The sequence below is a fragment of the Sceloporus undulatus genome, chromosome 9 (assembly GCF_019175285.1).
Source record: "Sceloporus undulatus isolate JIND9_A2432 ecotype Alabama chromosome 9, SceUnd_v1.1, whole genome shotgun sequence".
Lineage (NCBI taxonomy): Eukaryota > Metazoa > Chordata > Lepidosauria > Squamata > Phrynosomatidae > Sceloporus > Sceloporus undulatus.
The window spans coordinates 28,422,443-28,446,202 of NC_056530.1; the positions used below are offsets into that span (position 1 = coordinate 28,422,443).

Genomic DNA, 23,760 nt, shown 5'->3' on the forward strand with positions numbered 1-23,760 from the left:
GGGAGCCAACGTGGCAGAGAGGAAAGGACTTGACATCTTAGAAGTCTGGATATTGTGAAAACTGTCAGACGGATCGATCTAAGCCGAGACCTATGTGCATTTTGCTCTTCGATGGCTGGGTTTCAATCCCATTGTGTTGCGTAGTGGTTTGAGCATTAGACTATGACTCTGGAGACAAGGTTTCGATTCCTTACTCGGACGTGAAACCTGCGGAGTGAACTTAGCCAAGTCACACTCTCTCAGCCTCCGGGGAAGGCAATGGCAAACCTCCTCTGAACAAATCTTGCCAAGGAAACCCTGGGCTAGGGTCGCCATAAATCAGGAACGACTTGAAGGCACACAACAACAACAAACATTCAGGTGTATAGGTGCAAGTGCAAATGTTTACTGTATACACATTTCTAGATCCAATTTCCCCCAGTATGTGACACCTTTGCATGCTCTTTCCCTTCCAGATGCCCATTTTGATCGGAGAAGCCTATTGCAAAACCCAGAGGAGTGTGAAAAACAAAGCAGGGGGGAAAAACCACAACCCCAAAGCGTTCCACTTCACATATTAGTTTAGGAAGTGCAAATTAAATGGCTTCCTATTAAAACCTACCAAACAAACCTCTCTTCTTTTCCTAATTACAATGGGAGCCTGCAAAGAATTTTGTATCAGTTTGCTCTTTATCGAAATCTACCTGATAGATGTGGGGGAAAGCAAAACTGACAATTTGCCTGAGTCTAATTACAATCCGCTGTCTCCGGACGCACAGTTTGAATAACTATGCATCTGTTTGGTTAGCCATGCCTCTTCACTGGCACATCCTCGCCCCCCGGGTTCTGTTTCTTCTTGGTGCAATGCGATCTTGACCGATGCAGAAAACCAACTGGTGATCATACCAAATATACTTGACTATAAGTTGACCTCATGTAAACGTCGAGGGTGGATTTGGGCCTAAAATGATGGATTGTAGTATGATCTATGGATATGTCGAGGGTAAAATGTAGGGGCACGTCACAAAGGATCTAAAGGATGAAGCAAAGGAAAACAATGCCAAAATGTCAGCAGGTGAAACTGTTTATGGGGATGTGAAGTCAAAGGCTTTCATGGCCAGTATCCATAGCTTTTTGTGGGTTTTTTGGACTATGTGGCCATGTTCTAGAAGAGTTTATTCATGACGTTTTGCCAGCATCTGTGGCTGGCATCTTCACACGATGCGCACGTGTCATGCTACCATTGGTGACAATGGGACTTCAGGTCCCACGTTTTTTCTTACCCGCGGTGGGGTCCGAAATGGATCCCCTGCAGATATAAAGAAGGGACATATATGTTTGATGTCCCCCACTTTGGTGGAAAGGGTATTATAACTAATCATCATCATCATCATCATCATCATCATCATCATCATCATCATCATGATGCAAGTACCCAAAATAAAACAGCACCAACCACACTTGAGGGATTTATCAGCAGTCTCCAAAGAGCCTCAGGTTTGTAAAAGTGCACACACATACATACATACACACACACAAATCAGGCAAAACCAACTTAATAAGGATTGAGTATGCTCAGTGAGTAGTTTATTGACTGTTGCAGAGAGTGCTTTGAGTGTGTGCTTGCACATCCGCAACGGAGAGATCTGGAAGAAAAGATGGCCGGCTGCTTTGCACATCAATTTTGTTCGATCCCCCTTTCAAAGCCCTCCAAGCCCATGGTTCGTCCCACATCCAAGCCTTCCTTGCGCTTTGAATGGAGCATCCCCATCAGCCTGCAGCTTGCCTTTCACTAGCCAGCCCAGCATGCCTGCCAATTAAAACCATGTTCGCAATGTGTGGCACACAGCTGGCGATGTGGCAAGATGCCCTGTAATGAGCATCTCCTTTCTTGCATGTGCACACGCCTCGCTGCACTCGCTCCTTGCCTTCCCTCTTGACGGGTTTCCATGTTTCTCCAAAGACAGTAAGACCCATGGTTTCGCTCCCCTTCCTTGCACCTCCCTCAGCATGAAGGAAAAAGGATGGAGAAAATATTCAGTCTCCTTTGGAAACTGGAGAGGAACCAGATTGCTCAGGTAAGAGAAGTGAGTCAATAGCAATGGGTTCCCATCATGGTTACTCTGGAGCAACTGTGTTTATTTGTAAGTAGATGGAGAGTGAGGCACAAATGCATCTGCTGCTCTAGAGACTAGGACCTGGAGCAATGGATACAAGCTTCAGGAAAAGAGATTCCACCTCAACATTAGGAACTGTTTGCATTGCATTGGAGGATGGTGGAGTCATCTTCTTTGGAGGTCTTCAAACAGAGGCTGGATGGCCATCTGTCAGGCGTGCTTTGATAGTGAGTTCCTGCATGGCAGAAATGGGGTTGGACTGGGTGGCCCTTGGGGTCTCTTCCAGCTCTAAGGAGTTTATCACACTGGGGATAATTTCGGCATTAGAGATTAAAGCGCTTTTAAGGCATCCCGCAAATGAAGTGGAAATGGCGAGTAATGGCGCGAATAATTATCACACACAGTTGTGCAAATGAAATGCATTGTGTTGAAGTCCCAAAAGTAAAAAAGATGTGTGTTAATGCTTTTCGTTGACCACTTTAACGGCAGGTTTTGTGCGACATTATGAGAAATGGTTTCACGTAATTATGATAAACTAACATGATTCTATGATTCTATGAACATATCAGATCTATACATGAAGTGAACTGGTTGGAGGTTTTAGAGAGCACCTGACAGGTTGGTAAATGGGAAGATCAGGACTTGATCCTGGAGGAATGTGGTCCTACATGTCCTACAGGTCCTATATTGGGAGAAAGATGAGATACAAGACAGATAGCTAGCTAGATTGTTCATTTTAGGGGCAGCTGAGCCACTGCCTTGGCATTCAGTACATGGTGGTTGCTATGTATTTTTGGAATGCAACCATGGCTGAATGGTATAGTTGGCCCTCCATACCCACAGATGTTTTATCCATGGATGCAACCGTTCATGACTTGATAATATCCCCCCAAATATGAAAAAACCCAAAAGCAAAATCTTACAAGGGACACTATTTCAACCAGGCCATTGTATTTAATGCAACTCAAGCATCCATGGATTTGGGTATCCATGAATGTTCCTAGAACCAAATCCCAGGGCCCACTGGATATCTTTTCAGCATCATTCCTGGCATTTCCAGTTTAAAAAGAGCATCAAGCAGCCGGCCGTGGGAAGACCTGAATCTCCCTGAGACTTGCAGCCGGACAAGAAAACGCTTGGCTAATATTGGAAAGCACAGTATGTCCATAGCGAAAATCTACATCAGTGAGATCCTGTGCGCCGAACACCAGAGTTCAATTCCTGTATCTCTAGTTGAAAGGGATGTCAGGGAGCAAGCCTGGAGAGTAGGCAAACTGGGGCGAAAAGAACAAATGCTGTTAAAAACAAGTTGAATTTTCTAATTTGAGATGGGCTGTAACTCGGTGGAAAAGCAGTTGCTTTACAGCAAGATAACTGGACAACCTGATCTGCACTTTTTGCACCCAAACGGTAACATAAACACAATGTACCAAATCGCCGTGAGAAGAGCCATGCAACCTGCACCACAGAGAGAGGCGAATCCATATTTGCAGATTTGGTTTTTCGTGGATTTGATTATTCACGTATTTGATTAATATGTTCTCTAGGTCCTCCAGAGCCACTCTATGGTCAACTTTAACCAAAAGTTGCACTGAAAGGCCAAGAGATTCCTAGAGAGGATACTCTACTAGGCCTTTATAGCTTCTCCAGTGTAACTCTATGGTCAACTTTAACTAAAGGTTGCAATGAAATACCTAGAGATCCCTAGAGAGAATACTCTACTAGGCCTTTGTAGCTCCTCCGGCGCAACTCTAGGGTCAGTGTATGTTGGACATTGACCACAGAGTTGCGCTGGAGGACCTAGAGATTCCTAGAGAGGTGTCCATGTAAAAACATGGTGTTTTTGTTATTTGCAGTTTTTCCATATTCACGGGGGTCTTGTGCCCCTAACTCTAGCCAACATGGAGGGACAAGTGTATTTGAGACAGAAACCCAAGTCGGCAGAGGTCATTTTGGTCATCTCTGTGGTTGCATTGAATTGAGCGCCTTTGGACCCCAGCAAGTCAAGTTCACAGCGCAGATATATCAACATTAAAATGATCTTTCTAAAACCCAGAGCCCCAAATTAATGACCTTATTTAAATAAACCCTCTCAAATAAAGTCATTTCGTTCTGAATTTAAAGCAGGGAGGAAGGCGTTCGCCTTTCGCTTTCAAATACACTCGACAAATTGAAGGCCAAATGGAAAATGAGCCTGGCTTATGGGATGGGAGAGATTTATAATGAGGCTAAGAGAAGCAAGGGCTGACTGACAGATGCCTGGAAAGCGGGAAGGAGATAGGAGAGAGAAGGAGAAAGCATGGAGCAAAACCAGTCCCAATCAATGGGAGAAAGGAGAGGCGAATCAATATAAAAAGGGGGAGATAGAAAAATATTCCCAGAGGGAGAAAAGGAGTCCGCGACGAGCGAGAGATGGAGAATATATGTCAGATGTGAAAACAGAAGGAGAAACAATGACAACGGCTATATTTTTGTACCGGCAGCCAAGAAAGTCCCCAGCGGTTGATGGGCTGAAACGGTGGCCAAACGCTATTTGTATTGCTGTTATTCTTTGCTACAGCGATGTAAAGCAACCAAGCATGGAGGGATAAAACAAAGAACCAGATCTGCTGAAAGGCAAGGTATTTTGCAGAGAAGGATAGTCTCTCGTCTGACACATGAGGTGGCTCTTTGTAAACCTATGGAACCAGAAGATCAGGTCAAGTGGGAATGATCAGGAGAGATCCCAGTCTAGATTCTGCATGCCCCAAGGGATGGTAAACATTGGATGCTTTGCCTGTCGTTGGACTCCAACACCCATCAGCCCTAGCAATGAGCAGTGAGGGATGGTAAGAGTTGCAATATTGGTTACGGTTGCCATATACAGTTGCTGGATTCCAACACCCATCATCCCTAACCAGGAGAGAGCGAGCAATGAGGGATACCGAGGGTCCAATGCATCCTAATCGTTGTTTCTCTAAACAGTATATGTTTTCAACTGCCAATCCCTCGGGGGTATTCTCTCTCACATCTGCGCTTGATAATTCATCATATACATAGATTATGTGATATAAATAAACAAAAACCTACCAATAATCCTTTCACATTAATGTGTTTTTCTTTTTTGGAAACACACGCAATGTATTTTATTGCATCTATGTGCTTTCCATGAGCTATTCCCCTGACAGAAAGCCTTATCACACGTGAAACAAGAGCTCCAATTCAAAGCCCTTCGGAAGCAAGGGGGTAGCAGAGTCACTTCGGATCCAAGGCAATTCATGTGATGTATTATCATTCCTGAGGAACGAAACTGTGGTCTCTACTTGGGCAAAGAGGAGTGAGTGCACATTGTATTACCACACCAGAGGGATTCAACGATTCGAATTGGCACCCTTGCGCATGCTCAGTGGGGCTCTGGACGCTGTCATTTCCCCCTGCCCCTCCTTAGCTATCATCCTTCATCGGGGTGAAAGAGAAGGCAGGGAATGGTGGGACGGGTGGCAGGGGGTCACTGGGGTGAGATCAGGGAGGAGGAGGAGGCAGGGGATGATGGGACAGGTGGCAGGGAGTCACTGGGGGTGAGATCGGGGAGAAGGAGGAAAAGGGGGACGATGGGAAAGGTGGCAGGGGGCAAGATCGGGGAGAAAGAGGAGGCAGGGGCTGATGGGACAGGTGGCAAGGGGTCACTGGGCGTGAAATTGGGGAGAAGGAGGAGGTAGGGGATGATGGCACAGGTGGCAGGGGGTCACTGGGGGTGAGATCGGGGTGATCTTCCACACCAGACCAATTTGAAGTGAAATCGAAGTGAGCTTGGAAACAATTTTTGTGAATTTGTTTGTTACCGAATTCACTAAAATGAGGAGTCACTCCGAATTGACTGTGGCTCTGCCTCGCAACGACCCCCCATAGAAAGCAATCACGTCTGATAATACGTCACATTATAGCATGAATACGCATGGCTGGACTCGCAGTGACTCCGGATATGAGCTGCAAAACCCCTCATGTGATAAGGCTCAGGGTCACTCCGAGTCCTCTTTTCTTTGCAGGGAACCAAGATCCTAGATCAGATTCGATCCAGTCATAAATCCATCAGGGCCATTCCCCCCCCCCCTCTCATTTGCAACTATCCTCAGAGATTGTCAAGACAGGTGTCCCTCATCCTATACCTGTGCATTTCATTTTTTCGGCCTAAGTGCTGTACCTTACATTTCTCCCAGATTCATTTTACTTGAGGCATCCCTGCAAATGCTTATTGCAACATGTCCACCATCTCTGCGCATCCCCTGCTTTCTGGCAACATAGAAATGAGCATTGTGCTCTGGAAAAGGTACATTTATGGGGTGACTTTTGGTTGTCGCATGCACAAGTAAACTGCAACGGCGTAAGGGAGACCTACAACAGTTACTGCACTGCAAACCAGTGTTGGCCGTTGTTGGAAATCTGACATGGCTCTAAGTTCCCACTTAGCATTTTCTTAGATCCGGCAAAGCGACAACAAAATAACGAAATAATAAAACAATCCCGTGTGTGTGTGTGTGTTTTCTCCCAATAGGACTTCAAAGTGCCGTACAAACGATAAGGCGACAAAACCAAGACGTCCTGCAAATGAGGCGTCAAAAATGCACCGCGCAAAAAGCACGGAAACGGCATTCGTCGGAATATAAACATTTCAAAGCAGAGGATCAAAAAGCCCGAACGGCAGCAGACTATTTAAACATTAAAGGCGGCTGAATTACGGCCCGGACGACCGCCTTAGAATAAATATAATAAGAGGATCAAATCTACTGATTTTCACACAAACCACACCTTCGGAAGTGTGTTAAAAACGGCAAAAGGCATCCAAGCGTTACAGAGAGGATCCAAACGATACGCTTTCTTGGCAAGAGCGCAAGAGCCTTCCTTCTCCATGTCAATCAATTCCGTGATCCCATCCCCTCCAATCTATTAAAACTGTCTCTGATTTCGCAAATTAATTAATTAATTAACTAATTAATCCAAATATGACAGCCTCTCAGCATAGGTGATAGGATCTAAGATGACAGTTTTCCTTAACTAATGAATACAGACAAGTCATTTAGTCTTTGCGGAGGTGAAAGGGGCGACTCTTCAACGGAGAAGGTGCCGTCAGTTCCTTTCAAAGAAGTCGGATCCCAATTAGGTCTGAGTTTACGACCCATTTTTTAAAACAATGTAATTTAATCTGTATTTCAGTCATTCCTTCCCAAGAGCTTCCAGGCCCACAATTAATACCTTCATTAAAATCCCGCCGGATCCTAATTGTTTCCATAATAATTAGGGATGGAGGAGGGTTTTGTTTCAGGGCGGCTTTGGTAAGAATTTGCCACAATCCAAAATGTCTCCATGTTGACATCTGAATGTTGTGAGAACTGTCAGATGGATCAATGGAGTTTATCACATGATTTCGGCATTAAAGAGAGATTAAAGCACATTTAAAGCATCCCACAAATGAAGCGGAAATGGCGAGTAATAGGGCAAAAGACTATTTTCCTAATGTTGAGGCGGAATCTCTTTTCCTGCAGGTCTTGTTCTCTGGAGCTACAGAAAACAAGCTCTCTCCATCCTCAATATGACATCCCTTCAAGTATTTAAACAGGGCTATCATATCACCTCTTAACCTTCTCTTTTCCAAGCTAAACATCCCCAGCTCCCTAAGTCGCTCCTCATAGAGCTTGATGGTTTCTAGACCTTTCACCATTTTGGCCACTCTGGACACACTCCAGCTTTCTCAACATCTTTCTTGAACCGTAGTGACCAGAACTGGGCACAGTATTCCAGGTGAGATCTCACCAAAGCAGAATGGAGCCATACTATTACTTCCGTGATCTAGATACTATACTTGTATTGATGCTGCCTAGAATCGCATTGGCCTTCTTAGCTGCCGCATCACACTGTTGACTCATGTTCAGTTTGTGGTCCACTAAGACTCCTAGATCCCTTTCACATGTACTTATATCTGTGCATTTCATTTTGACTGCCCAAGTGTAGCATCCTACATTTTCTCCCCATTGAAATTGTTCCTGGGAGGGAGTATAAGGGGCCAGCCTTGCTCCATCTCATCCAAATGTTCTATGCACGCATCATCATCATCATCATCATCATCATCATCATCATCATAATATTTTCTTATATCCCGTCTTCTTCCTATTATCGAAACGTAATCTTGAGTTATGCATATATATGTCATAAACAGGATTCAAGTCACGGACCGAAGTCAGTGCAAACTTTGAGGTGGTATTTGGAGAAGTCTTATACAGTCGGACCACTGTATCCATGAATTCTTCATCCACGGATTCAACCATATATTAAAAATATATACATTCCAAAAAGCAAACCTTGATTTTGCCATGTTATATAAGGGACACCATTTGACAATGCCATTGTATATAATGGGACTTGAATGTCCACGGATTTTGGTATCCATGGAGAAGTTTGGGAACCAAACCCCTGCGGACACCAAGGGCCCACTCTATTCATATATGTGTCTGTCTATTTGTGTGTTTTACAGATTCACGTATCAGTATCACAAACATAATCCCAGTGCCAACTCCGGGGGAAGATCACCACATATAAAATTGGGTGCCTGCCTCAAGCAGCGAAACGACAGTGCTGCCATTTGGATTTCCACCTTAGTTGGAATAGGAGCCGTGTGAGTAAGTCTAGGAAGGCAAATGCAAATGGGATTCCTCCCATCTGAAATAATAATTTAAAACACCCACAAAACACAACAACAAAAACAACAACCGGCGCTTCGTTTCAGCGTCGCTCAGAAAGCTGTTATTGAAATGATAAATAATATGATTGTTTGGGTGCTTCTCCCGACGCTTTCCTGCCTCCCGCTGCCATTCCCTAAGCTCACCCCAATTTGTCAATTAGCTTTTTTCCTTCCCCGTCACTTATTTTTGGAGGCGGCAATGATGAGCACAGCGCATGGTGCGGCCTCAGATAAGGGCCATGGGATAATTTACATAATGGCATTGTCATATTTTTCCCACCGCTCTCCATCTTTTCCTTCTTAGGCATCTTAGCACTCCATCTGTTTTTTTCCTCTTTCCTCCCAAAAAAGATGCTGCACTCTTCCTTCTGCACATCCCACATCTGCACACACATGCGCCCATGTACATGGACGGCACCGTATAAATAAATGCTGGGTATTACGCAGGTATTATGCCCGCAAACGTTCTCTGTGGTTTTATAGTCAAGCCAACCGCAAGGGATCATATGTAATGTCTCTTATATGTTTATCACACAAAGGAGATTGGGAGTTTATCCCGTGACTATCCTGGAAAAAATGCACAATTATGTGAAACGGTTTCACACGGCATCGCATTAAACCCACCATTAAAGTGGTCACAAAGAAGCATCAATGCACATCTTTCTGTTTTCAGCATTTCAGTGACAATGCGTTTCCGGTATAAATTCATTTGCGCAATTGCGTGCGGTAATCATTTGCGCAATTACTCGCCACTTTTGCTTTATTTACGCGATGTCAATGAGAAATAATGTGACATTAATCCAAACGGAAAGTGGATGAAACCCTCCTCCTTTTTTACTTTTCGAAAGTAAAAAGGAGCGAATTTGGTCGACTTTCCGTTTGGATTAATGTCGCGTTATTTCCCGTCGGTGCCAACGTCGTCCGAAAAACTACCCGCTTTTGCAGGTTATTTTTTACTTTCTGCTCGTCGTGTGAAAAACAACTCCCTTTTGTGGGTTGCGTTCACTTCAACTCCAGTTTCTGCATGGGATCCGTCCCGTGCGCTAAAGTCCTATGAGCGGTTTCAGCTTTGATTTGGTCCTGTTCCCCATTTTTCTTGAGCGTCCTACATTTTCGGGTGCTTTGTCCCAACCGTGCCACCTCTATGTCAGCGTGACCAGATTTAGTGCCACATAAGACAGTGCAAAACGTGGGGCGTGCGAGAAAAAAGGGAGGACATGACCAAACCAAAGGTAAAAACACTCATCTAAATATAAACTCATGCTTCTGTCATGCTCAGATTGGAGGACATTTTGGAATTCCTCCTGGACCTGAAGGCAGAAGTGGAAGACATGAAATGGAAAAAGAGGACGGCTGAGTGGGATATCTTTGAATGTCAGACGCTGAGGTCAGGAAAAAGGGGAATGGATGTTATTTTTGCACCTGTACTGAACAAATTCAATAGGCACAGCTATTCTCAGCCTGGAAAAGAACCGTGTTTTGTTCGGCTGTTAAAGACGAGGAACCTATCAGGAACAAAAAGGAGAGGAAAAATTGAGGAGGCACCTCGGATTCAGCCCCACAATGCCGGCTGAATGCGCATGGATTCAAAGCTAGACTTATAAGAGGGAAGCGCTCGACGGCGCCTGTCTGGAGAGATGGATTTGGCAGGCTCACATTTTCCCCGCGCTCATTAAGAAAGGAAAAATGAAAACGAAATCTCAAGTCTACACTTTCCTATTTAGGGAAATCGACTCTTATTATATACACATAAAGAAGGGAACCGGGCAAAACGCCTCGCCGTCCCTAACCTGGCGTTGAACCATCCGTTCTATCATCTCATTTCCGTTCGGCTGCATTTGTCAATCCAGCCACAGCAAACCTTGATTTTTTGGGCATTTTATATAAGGAACGCCATTGTACTATCCATCATATTTAATGGGACTTGAGCATCCATGGATTTAGGTACCCAAGGGGAGTCCTAAAGTCGGATACCAAGGGCCTACTTTACTGTGTTTCCATATAAACTATGGTGGTTAACCCCACCTAGATTGGACCGATTGAATAAATTGTGGAATACTGAGTTGACAAACAGGTAAATCCAATTGTAGCGCAACTGTAGTTAGGACTCACAACTGGATTTCGGTCCCCTAATAATTATATGTATGTGAAGTCGGAGGCTTTTATGTCCGGCATCCATAGTTTTTGTGGGATTTTTGGGCTATGTGGCCATGTTCTTGAAGAGTTTATTCCTGACGTTTCGCCAGCATCTGTGGCTGGCATCTTCAGAGGATGCTGGCATGGCAGTGAAAGGGGTATATATACTGTGTGACCCTTGGCTGAGAGGAAGGTATCAACCCCACTCTCTTTCATGCCAGCATTCTCTGAAGATGCCAAAGCCGCAATTGCTGGTGAAACATCAGGAATAAACTCTTCTAGAACATGGCCGCATGGTCCGAAAACCCCACACAAAACCAATTATTTGTATGTTTCTAAAGCAAGTCACCGTAAGTCAGAAATGACTTGAAGGCGTATAACAACAACAACAAATGCAAGTTGTAGGATCCTTTCTCCTGGTGATGCATTCCACTTTGGGGAGCATAAATGTGCACTCTACTCAATGCTGCTTAGCACATAGGCTATTTATTTAAACTATTCCTAATCCAATGTGACGTTGAAGGCTATTCCTAGTCCCTTTCTCCTTGTGTTTAGGGGCTTTGCACAACATCTTTGCAAACCGTAGTATGCTTTTTTGCATCCTCAGGGCCCCACCAAGGCTGGCAATTCTCCAACCGGCATCTGGGCTGGGGATTCCCAGAGAGATGCTGAGAATAGATTGACCTATATGTTCAAATGGAGAGCCTGGGGAATAAAGAGGACAGATTAAGGTCAACGCTTGGCATGTGTGTGTGTTTGCTTGCGCATGTGTATACATGCGCTTCTTGCTTTGGGGTTATCTGGGCGGTCAGTGAGAAGCAATTTACCTTTTGCGAGATAGACCTATGGAGAGAGGCGAGTAAGAAATTATTATTATTATTATTATCATTATTATTAGTATCGACAGTGAAGAATTTCATTCAACCTCATTTGTAATTCCTCAACTAACACACCAATAGGATTCTGCACTGCAGAAATAGTCCCGCTTGACACCCTTTTAACTGCCATGGCTCAATGCTAGGGAATCCTGGGAATTGTAGTTTTGGGGGACGTTTCGCCTTCTCCGTCAGAGAGCCCCACAAAGGACTACACATCCCAGAATTCCATAGCATTGAGCCATAGCAGTTAAAAGGGTGTCAAATCAGATTGTTTCTGCACTGCGGATGCAGCCACACTTGTCTTTTAGGATGGTTCTGCAAATGTTCTTATGCGCTGTTTAAAAAGATGCCTAGGACATGAATATTTTCAGGGGGGAAACCATTAAAAATGGGTTGTTTTAAGGGACCGTGCACATTTCATTTATCTCTAACTCCTTTTAAAATGCTTACTGTCACTGAAATTCTAGAATCATAGAGTTGAATTCTGCCCAAAGGAGGAGTTTACTCTAAAAGGAATCCTAAGCTTCTAGCAAGGCATCTAGTGTGAGGAATCTGAACACCCACATGCCAGATCTTGCATAAGATCCAAAGCCAAAGAAGAATTTGGGAACGATGCTCAGCTCTTAACGCTGTCAAGCATTCGGAGCAGGACAAATTTTGTTGCAACAAGTCAGGTTTTCATGAAGCTTCAAAGCTTGAAAAACAGCTGCCCATCCTCACAGGCAACCTCCATGCAGACAGCCCTAGATCCACATCCATGCATTTATGTATAACATGTTTGGTGGCTTGGTGCTCGACCGGCTTCTTGCTCTTTGCGGATCTTTTTGGCAGATCCGGCAACTGGCGATCCCCTGAGGAGACCAGCATCCCCTGACAAGGGCTCAAAGCTAATTGTCATGAGATCACTGCTTTTCTGAACCCGAGAACTCTCCTCCCTTTCAATATTATCCTACCGACTGCTTCCCACTCCGTTGAGTCACAGCCACCTTTCACAGAACAGGGCCGCTTGGAAACGTTTCCGCGCATAGACATCAGACACTTTGAGCCCAGTCAATCCACTCAGATGCCAGTGGGAGATGCGCTGTGCAAGTATGTGCCATCCCAAACCACTGGCAGGCAAGCAGAGAGGTAGGAGAAGAGCCACAGTCTGTTTAGTAATGTGGTTATAACTGTGAAGTCGACCTGCATCCATGGTTTTTGTGGGTTTTTTCAGGCTATGTGACCATGTTCTAGAAAGGTTGATTCCTGACATTTCGCCAGCATCTGTGGCTGGCATTTTCAGAGAATGCTGGCATAGAAGAGAGTCGGGTATATATATCCACACACACACACACACACACACACACACACACACCTACCCAGGGTCACATAGTACACACACACACACACACACACACACACACACACACACACACACAGAGTATATATATACTGGCATATATACATGCCTGAGAATGCTGGCATGGAAGAGAGTGGGGTCACACAGATGGATAGACTCAAATAGGGAGGTCATGGTCATGATTCTACAGGAGCTAAGCAGAGCAGTGGAGGGCAGGGGTTTTGGAGATGTTTCATCCATAGGATCGCCATGTGTCGGGGCCGACTCAAGGGCAGTCAACTACAACAACAAAGGGAGAATAAGAGATGGGGAACATTCCCCATCTAGTATGGGGCCTCCCATTGCTTCCAGTGGCTGTGATAGTGGATTGTTACCCTGTCAAGGGAGGATCTTTGGTGGGTCACTACAACTAGAGCCTGTCCAGAAGCAAACAGACAGTGCCATCCTTTAAGCACGGCTATGACATCCTTGCCTTCATTATTAAGCCCAGTGAGTGGCCTAGATAGATGCGTGGCTTCTCAGGCCTTGTAATGTCCTCCACAGACTTCAAAAGCCGGCCCCATGTCGGGTCCATCTCAGCGGCTCTAATCTAGACGTCTTCAAGGACCGGATGACTCTGAGTGGATCTTGCTAACACGACGTGAGCACTTAATACGACAAAAAAGGGAGAAAAAGTGCCCACAGAGCGAAGAACAAAAGACGGTCACATTTTCTTTTAAAAATAAGGGAGAAGATATGACTCATGTTTGCTCTGGAGTTCATTAGATCTCAGCATGCCTGTTCACAGCAAGTGACGCCCCAATGCGGTTTCATAAGACTGTCACCGAACCTAAATATTAAGTAGCGGGTAGCGCTGAAACGGAGACGCTTCAAAGTGGCCGGCTTGCCATAGAATCATAGAAATGAAACAAGGGGTGTAAGTCATCCAGTCTCACTTCCCATTTGATGCAAGAAACCCAGAACTGGATCATCTCCAGATGACGGCTGTGTAGCTTTTCCTTGAAAAACCTCCATCGAGGGAGAATGCATGAAAATGGATGGTGTCCATCACAAATATCCTGGAGGTAGTGGATTCCCTTGCCAACCTGCTCCTTCCATCAAGATGTTCCTCCTAACATTCAACCCAAGTCTCTTTTTTCTAACTCTAGGGTCTCATTCCCACTTACATATAAATCGGCGCGCAAACCGTATCAATGGATCAATTCGACACCGGATTGTGGTTCGCATTTTTTGTCATTTTCTGTCACCAAAATAACCCACATGGTCCCCATTCACCAATGAATCGATTCAAAATGATTTGGTCCTAGATGGTCGAAGGGAAAATATGAACCGATTCCAATCTGCTCATGGTTCGCACTTGCGCAGAACCGGTTTATCGAAAAAGAAGCGAAAAAAACCCGCGTCCAAAAGACACGGGTTAAATGTGTCTAGGGCCATGCTCCATCCATGCTTCAGTGGTCCGGATTAAATGGGAACCAGGGTCGTTTGAGCCGGTTCAAATCGATTCGCGACCCGGTTTAAAAGGTAGTGGGAATGAGGCCCTAGGATGGGCAAAATGCCCCCTTTGGGAAGACCATTTTGACAGCCTAAGGCCACATAAGTGGCCCCATCTCCCCCCCAACAAAAAATCATATTAAAATTGTTTTGTCGTCCTGGAGGCCTCCAAGAGTCGGATGCAAAACAGCCACTTTAAAGCCCCAAAATGTGCCGGGGGGGGGGAGCTTAATCCCCCTCAAACTAGCATGGAAGGGTATTGGCCCCAGGCTTTCTGCAATTGCCCCCCTGTCCTTAACATAAACCCAATGAAAGTAGGGAAGAGGACATCTTTGAGTTTTGTTTTCTTTGCCGTTCGGTTCCATAAACCTCAAGGGTTTTTTGTCCCCCACATTCTGAGTGCGAAGAACTTGTGATCAATATTTCACAAACAGAATTGAAATTCTCCTCCCAGCGGATACACCGGCTAAATTTAACAGGTACATCTACACCACGGAAAGATCTTCTCCTGCCATATAGTTGTTGATTTTGAGGAATCTATTCAAAACAAAAAAAAACCCCAGTCTATGATTCTGCATCCGCACTGCAGAATTAATCCTATTTGAGACCGCTTTAACTGCCGTGGCTCCATGCTACGGAAATCTGGAAAGGGTAGTTTTGCATGACATTTAGCCTTCTCTCTCAGAGGGTTCTGATGCCGCAACAAACTATGGTTCCCAGAATCCCACAGCATTGAGCCATGGCAGTTAAAGTGGGGCCAAACTGGATTATTTCAGCAGGGCAGATGCAGCCTATGATTCTAGGGAGCTTTGAAGAAGAGTAGGAGGTGATAACCCGAACTCACAGCTATGATACGTAGAGAGATCTTGCAGCATCTTTGAGACTAACTAAAGAAAGAAGTTGGCAGCATGAGCTTTCCTAGACTTAAGTCTAGGAAAGCTAATGCTGCCAAACTTCTTTCTTTACTTAGTCTCAAAGATGCTACAAGATCTTTCTACATACTATTCTGCAGACTAACACGTCTATATCTTTGAATTCAGAGTTATGATGGATGCATGCAAAAACTGGCCCCAGACTTTCTGCAGTTGCCCAACTATACAGAGGAATTCAAAACCAGTCCTTTAAACGTTAGCAATAATGAAATGTCGGAAACATGTGTGCCAACAGGCATACTTTATATACTCATGTATAAGTCTAGAAACTTAGGTCAAAAACGTGAGTCGACTTTACCCACGAGTCAATGTAAATACTGTATCTAAACTCACATTTAAAAGAAGGAACCATCTCCTGGTGAAAAGCAAGAATATAATCTGTCCTGAAAGCACTGATCCCTCTACTCTCTCATCCATCCATCCTTAAGAGTGAGCATAAAGAGTTATATCTGTTGTTATTTGGATCTTTCGCTATATGCCCCTACATTTTACCTTCGATTTAACCATAGCAAAATCCATTATTTTGGCCGCAAAACATGCTCTCGACTTACATATATGAGGTTGACTTACAGTCGGGTATATACGGTACATTTCCATAAGGACTTGCAACCCAAGCCAGAATTTGGAAGGGCTTGGGATGCTGACGAGATTCAGAGAAATGCAACGGAAATGAAACTGACAGATTTTCGCCTCCGAAATGCAATATTTAAGCGAGTGGAGAATGTCCGAGGGCAAAAATAACAGAGCAGGGGATTGCGGGGGCAAAAATCTGGAGAAAGGGATGGATGTCGTCTCTGATGGAGAGGCTTCTCCTTTGCCCCTTTTGAAGAAGAAGACTGACGGTATCCAAATGGATTGGGAAATGGCTTCCGTCCCATCTCCAGCTTCGGTTCCTCTATTCCCGGAGTGTGCCCAACTCTTTGCCACCCTCGGGCCTGACCTAAATCCACCGTTCGCCCTCCAGCGACTCACAAGGCTGACAGCTTTAACTAACAGATGGGAGCTCTGAAGCTACCTTCGCCACAGCCAGCGAGATTTAATTAAAAGAGCTCCCCGGCTGTAACCCACTGGCCCTTGACAGAATGGGGTCACAGCAATGACGGGGATGAAGCTTTTCTCCAACGCAACTTGGTCTCCAGCCACTCTGGATTCCAGTGAAGCGGGGCTAGGCGGCGTTTGGAGAAGACAGGCGGGAATCCTCAGTTGCAAAGCCTTAGACAAAAATCTTCCGCTGAGCAAGACCAAGGGGGTATATACGGCGGGCTCTTGGTATCTGCAGCAGCTTGGTTCCAGGAGCCCCCAAATCCGTGGATGAATCCCAAATCAGAAAACAAATGTTCCTTGTCCTCTGCAAATAATAATAATAATATGAAGTCGAAGGCTTTCATGGCCGGCATCCATAGTTTTTTGTGGGTTTTTCTTGCTATGTGGCCATGTTCTCTAAGAGTTTATTCCTGATGTTTTGCAAGCATCTGTGGCTGGCATCTTCAGAGAATGCTGGCATGGAAGACAATGGGGTATATATACTTCCCTGCCAATATTTTCTGAAGATGCCAGCCACAGATGCTGGCGAAACGTCAGGAATAAATTCTTATAGAATATGGCCACAGAGCCCGAAAAACCCACAAAAATATAATAATAATAATAATAGTCAAAAAGTCCTGAGATGGAAAAAGTCAGGTGATGGTTGACCAGAATTGTTTTAAATATGGCACCTTAATGTGTTGAGACATCCTTTCTTACCGACGGCGCAAAAACCTGGCAATATTCTTTATCTCCCTTTGTGGAAGGAGAATTGAAAACTGCAAGCTCTGTGGATACAAAATGCTAACTTCTGGAGAAGGGGAATTGAAACCCAGAGGATCAGAGAGGGAGATGCGACGGAGCATCCTGGAGAAGGGACTGACCAAAACGTCACCAGGAACACAACGAAAGGGATCTGTTCAATGCTCTCCTCAAGTAAAAGGTGCAAAAATCAAACTGCGGCATGACCTTTCAGTTCGTCTTCACCGCCTGCTCAGAAAGGCTCTCTGGGAGCTATTGCAACGTGTTTCCAAGGCAGGAAAGGGATGCAAACATCCCTAATTGGTGTGCCAGCAATTGCTGCCACTAACTATCGCTTGCCCAGCATCTCCTGGGGACGGAGAACACTCGCCAGAATGGACCGTTCTGTGTGCCTACAGCAAATCTGGAGAAGGGCCAAAGGAAAGGCAGGGCATCCAATGCTGGGACTTTAGTTGTCCACCCTTTTCTTGTACTGCCGGCCCTCCTTATCCACAGATTCAAGCATCCATGGCTTGAAAATGTATTTTTAAATAGTATAAATTCCAAATATATAAGGGACACCATCTTGCTATGCCACTATATTTAATGGGACTCGAGCATCCATGGATTTTGTTATCCAAGGGGGGTCCTGGAACCAAACCCTTGCGGATAACAAGGAGCCACTGTATTCTAAACCCAACAGTTTAGGTCAATGGTCCCCAAACGTTGGTCCTCCAGATGTTTTGAACTTCAGGTCTCAGAATTTCCAGCTGTTGGCCATGTTGACTGGGGCTTCTGGGAGTTGAAGCCCAAAACGCCTGAAGGACCAGAGTTTGGGAACCATGGATTTAGGGTCGGCTGTCTGGGCAGACAGAGGACCAAGTTCCTCTATTCTTCACATTTGTAAAGACGGCTGTCATATCACCTGTTCGTAGAAATTGCAAGCAGCAGATTTTAAGGTGTGTGTGTGTGTGTGTCTGTGTGTATATACAATTATTTTTAAAGTAGTTAAAGGCTTTCATGGCCGGCATACATAGTTGTTTGTGGGTTTTTCGGTCTATGTGGCCGTGTTCTGGAAGAGTTTATTCCTGATGTTTCACCAGCATCTGTGGCTGGCATGGAAGAAAATGCTGGCATGGAAGAGAGTGGTGTATATATACTCCTCCCTACCCATAGCCTGTGTGACCCTGGGTAGGGAGGAGTATATATACTCCACTCTCTTCCATGCCAGCATTTTCTTCCATGCCAGCCACAGATGTGTGTGTGTGTGTGTCTGTGTAAACACACACACACACACTCCCTACCCAGGGTCACACAGTATAAACCCAACTCTCTTCCATGCCAGCATTCTCTGAAGATGCCAGTCACAGATGCTGGCAAAACGTCAGGAATAAACTTTTCTAGAACATGGCCACATAGCCCCCCAAACCCACAAAAATCTAATTGTAAGGACTTTAAAGAAAAACATGTTTGAAGAACTGTGTGAAAAACACCCATTTGAAGTTTACCCTTTTCTTGATACACAAGAATACTGAGATCCTGGCTGTCATGACGTGTGGATGTCTTATCTTCGACTCTAGAAAGAATACTCTCCCTATCAGAATCACTTTTTTCTTGTAGGCATATGTAACCAATATAAGTAAAACCCATAAAATCAAGCCAGAACTATCTGTATGAGATGTCACCCCCATGAAATATGTGAGTAAGGGTTTAAAACAGAAGGCTAGCGATCTGCTCCAAGCCCATCCATTTGCCCAAATGGGGCCGTTCTCCTGCCCACATTGACAACAGAATATGATCATCAAGCTCCACTGGTGAAACTCTTGAAAATACCAGGCAGGGCTCTGTTGAAAGATAGTATGCAATAGCAAAGATGGGCCATTGATCTGACCCAACATGGCAGTTCTTATGTTCTTCGCCATCAGGTGTCCAACGGAGGGAGAAGGTCATGGACCGACAGAGGTTACGAATCGGAGCTGTCAGAGGCGGGAACGCAGTGTGGAGAGAGAAAAGAACGTGAAAAATGGCTTCATTAGCTCGCCAATGAGCGGCCTCTAACAGCACCGCTGACAAACGTGATGCGCCAGTTCATGCGCCAGGAGATGGAAGCCTCGACAGATATAAAAGATGGAGGGAGGAAGGTGGAGGAAGGAAGCAGCTGAGATTGTAGGCAGCGTTTAGATGTGACTCAACATATCAGCACCAGAGACAGCTCTTTTGTTCAGGGCCTGAAGTCTATCGGAAAACAGATCGAGGCACAAAATCAAAGCAGGCACCAAAACCTGACTACTGTCATCCCTCCACATTTGTGGCCTTGGCTTTTGCGGATTTGATTATTCACGGACTTGAGTAATGTGTCCTCTCTAGGAATCTCCAAGTTCCAATGCGACACTGTGGTCAACGTCCGCCAGAGGTTGCACTGGAGGGCATAGAGATTCCTAGAGAGACCACTCCGCTAGGCATTTGTAGCTCCTCCAGCGCTACTCTATGGTCATCTTGAACCAAACGTCACACTGGAGGACCTAGAGATTCCTAGAGAGAACACGCCACTAGGCATTTGTAGCTCCTCCAGCGCAACTCTATGGTCAGTGAGTTGCCCTGGGGACCTAGAGATTTCTAGAGAGGTGCCCCAGGTAAAAACATGGTGTTTTTGTTATTTGTGGTTTTTCCACATTCACGGGGGTCCTGTGCCCCTAATCCCAGCAAATGGTGGACAAGCGCAGTTTCCCCATTCCCTAAAATGGTGGAAAGCGTTCACGGAAATTTGTGAAATCCGCAGCCCTGCAGGAAACCTGCAAGATGGCCTTTTTTTTGCAAGGAGAGGTAAATAAGGAAAATCTCAGACACGTCTCATTCAAGGGTCTGCATTACAGAGGGAGGAAGCCACCAAGTTCCCTGAAAGATGTCCTTGATCCTCCCTTCCATTGTCCATCCTGATCCGCCAACATCATTGTGAGACACCTGGGAAAGACGCTCGGAGATTAGTCGGCGGCAGATGGGTCTTGCCAACAACAGCCAAGCGATGCAGACTGATTATTTCCGTCTGCTGCTCATTGTTGTCCCTGCTTTGATAAGAACTCGCACACAGGGCAAGTCAGCCCCGAGGCACCATTGACCGAGGAACTGGTGCAGAAGGAGAGGTGCAACGGACGCGAAAGGAGGAGGGGGAAAACAAGCCCTGATGAACAGCCTCGCTTATTGCCTATGAAGTCTCCAGCTGGGCGGAAACCATTTGTAAAACAACCATGGTGGCGCCTGTTTTACCTAGAGCGGTGCGCAAAGGGCCTGCCTGCGTCCGCCAGCCCTTTTCGCGAGAAGAGAAAGGAGAGGGAGGACCGTTCGCCACAGGTCTCCAGAGGGAGAAGAAGCGATCCATTATATGTGTGTGTGTGTTGTGGCAATACTACCACAGCCTCTTGTTCTATTGTTCTTCTTCAGGGGAACGGCATCAACAGAAATGGCACCAGAGGCCTGGCCACCATGTTACAAGCGCACACCCACAAAGACACATTTGCACTCTTGCGTCCTACGTTCTGATTCAAAAGCGGTATTTCCCATGAAGATCACATCTTAAAAGAGAGATGTAGCCCTGGAGGAAATAATCATAGAATCATAGAAACATAGAAGCATAGAGCTGGAAGAGACCACAAGGGCCATCCATTGCAACCCCCTGCCATGCATGCACCTAACAACAGCAATAGCGATAGCAAGTACATTTCTATACCGCTTCCAGTGCATTTCAGCAATCCCTAAGCGGTTTACAATGTGTGTAAGCCAATTGCCCCCAAAAAGCTGGGGACTCATTTTAGCGACCTACGAAAGGCTGAGTCAACCCTGAGACCCTGGCTAGTATCGAACTCACAACCTTGTGGTTTGAAAATGAGTGGCTGCAGTACAGGCATTTAACCACTGCGCCAGAAGGACAAGAACAAGAACAATAATGGAGATTGATGATGATGATGATGATGAGGCATAATAATAATAATAATAATAATAATAATAATAATAAATTCTAGATTGCATTACCAACCAAAACAGACTTTAACAGCATCTATAGTTGTTCTTGTTCTTTTAAATTACTGTAACAGTAGTTAGAGAGATCTTGTAGTACCTTTGAGACTAACTAAAGAAAGAAGCTGGCAGCACTAGCTTTCGTAGAATTCAATCTACTTCCTCAGATGCATTACCTAATAATAATAATAATAATAATAATAATAATAATAATAATAATCTTTTATATTCTATATCCTGCCAACTCTGATTAGGACTGAAGTAGACTGAAGTCTCTGAAAGCTCATGCTGCCAACCTTCTTTCTTTCAGTGAGTCTCAAAGGTGCTACATCACTGATGCTACTGACTAACATGGCTATATCTTTGTATAATGGCAGTAGTATACAATCAGACACAACTTGACTGCCTTGTCAAAGGGGAAACCTTTCCCTTTCCCTTTAATAGTAGTATTAGACTTGTAGTATAATGCAGAAAGCCAGTGGGGTGTAGTGGTTTCAGTGTTGGACTCTGACTCAGGAGACCAGGGTTCAATTCCTGTTTCGGCCATGGAAACCCATTGGGTGACTTTGTGCAAGTCACACTCTCTCAGCCTCAGGAGAAGGCCATGGCAAACCTCCTCTGAACAAACCTTGCCAAGAAAACCCCATGATAAGGCCACCTTAGGGTTGGCATAGGTCAGGAACGACTTGAAGGCCCACAACAACACAAAGAACACCAAATAATGATGGGGGGAATATTCCGATCCCCACTTAGCCATGAAACTGACCGTATGACGTTATGTGAGCCACACTCTCTCAGCCTCAGAGGATGGCAATGGCAAACCGCCTCTGAAGAAACCTGCCAAGAAAACCCCATGATATGTTTGTCTTAGGGTTGCCATGAATTGGGAATGACTTGGAACACAACAACAACAACAAGAATCAGAATGAGAACACTCTTCCCTCGATCGGTTCAATGACAATTTTGCCCCCTTTGGACGATATGGTAAAAGTGAGAATGAGGGATTATTCACAGTGGCTCAATGAAAATGGATCTCTATCTCCAAATCTGACTCAAACTGATTTCATTCCGTTGGTTGCATCACAATTTTCGCAGCGCAATCCTCTTCGCCATCCCCAAATCTAGCTTGAAAGTCACTCCATGGACACAGCGCTGTGTGATCAAGAGTAAGCGAAGAAGGAGGCATGTTTGTCTTCTTACACAAGGAGAGATGGCGCTACTAATCCCCAAAGGACCCCAATGCTACTGAACATTTATCCAGCCTTTTTAATCCAGCCTTCCGACCCTCCCCAACGCCGGCCAAAAAATGGTATCTGCATCTGAGTCCGTCCGCTGGAATTAAATTAATGCAAACTATCCTTATGCTTTGCAAAATTGAAAAAGCAAAAGGAATCAATACTTTCTTAATTAAACCTTTTGCACTCTTTTGCAGCAATCCCCGAACCACTGAATATTTATGAGGAAAAGCGGTCAGCGTGGAGATACATAAATATCGCTCCAGACTGGGGCGCTGACTAAGGCTGCATCCGCAGTGCAGAATTAAACCAGTTTGACACCACTTTAACCGCCATGGTTCCATGTCCCCAAAATTCCATAGCATGGCAGAGAAGTTGGTATCAAACTGGGTTATTTCTGCAGTGTGGATGCAGCCACTGTCGCCTGAACACAGCTGCAGAGGCTGATCACCAGATCTGCCCAATGAACCGAGTTCAAGTTTCCATTTCTGCCACTCTCACAACAATCCTTCAACATTATATGGCCACCAAGCATCCAAAGGACTTGGGATGGGAAGGTTCCACCTTTCTAGTTTTTGTTCCTAATGATTTTTCTGAACATGATGTTGAGTTTCCATTGAGAGTGGATGGTGCTGCTTTGGACTCTCTAAACAAAGTCCATTCACAGTCTGAACAACAGCGATAGAGAAGACAAGAGCCATGCGGATGCTCAAGAGACAATCTCCTCGAAACCCAGATCCTCAGTCCTAGCTCTGGTGTCTCCAAACAGACTTGGGTCTGAAACACTGAAATTTACCAGCATCCAGTTTCAACTAAGGATCAGCCTTCCTGACTGCATCTACCATAATCACGCACAATTGGCCATTCTGGCTAGGGATAATGGGGATTGTTGTCCAGTAACGTAGGCGCCACGTGGCATAGTGGTTTGAGCATTGGACTACGACTCTGGAGACCAGGGTTCGAATCCCCACTTAGCCATGAAACGCACTGGGTGACTTGGGCAAATCGTACTCTCTCAGCCTCAGAGGATGGCAATGGCAAGCTTCCTCTGAACAAAACCTTGACAAGAAGACCCCATGATAAGTTGGAAATGACTTGAAGGCACAACAACAACAACAGGCCTTCCAGACAGCATCTCCTATTATCCTTCCCAACTGGCAATT

At 45.1% G+C, this 23,760-nt stretch overlaps 1 protein-coding gene across 1 annotated transcript in view; it reads right to left on the bottom strand.

The window, feature by feature from the left end:
- Window positions 1–23,760, bottom strand: part of CADM3 (cell adhesion molecule 3) — a 74,853-nt gene that overhangs the window by 18,025 nt on the left and 33,068 nt on the right. The gene's annotated exons all lie outside the window — the stretch shown is intronic.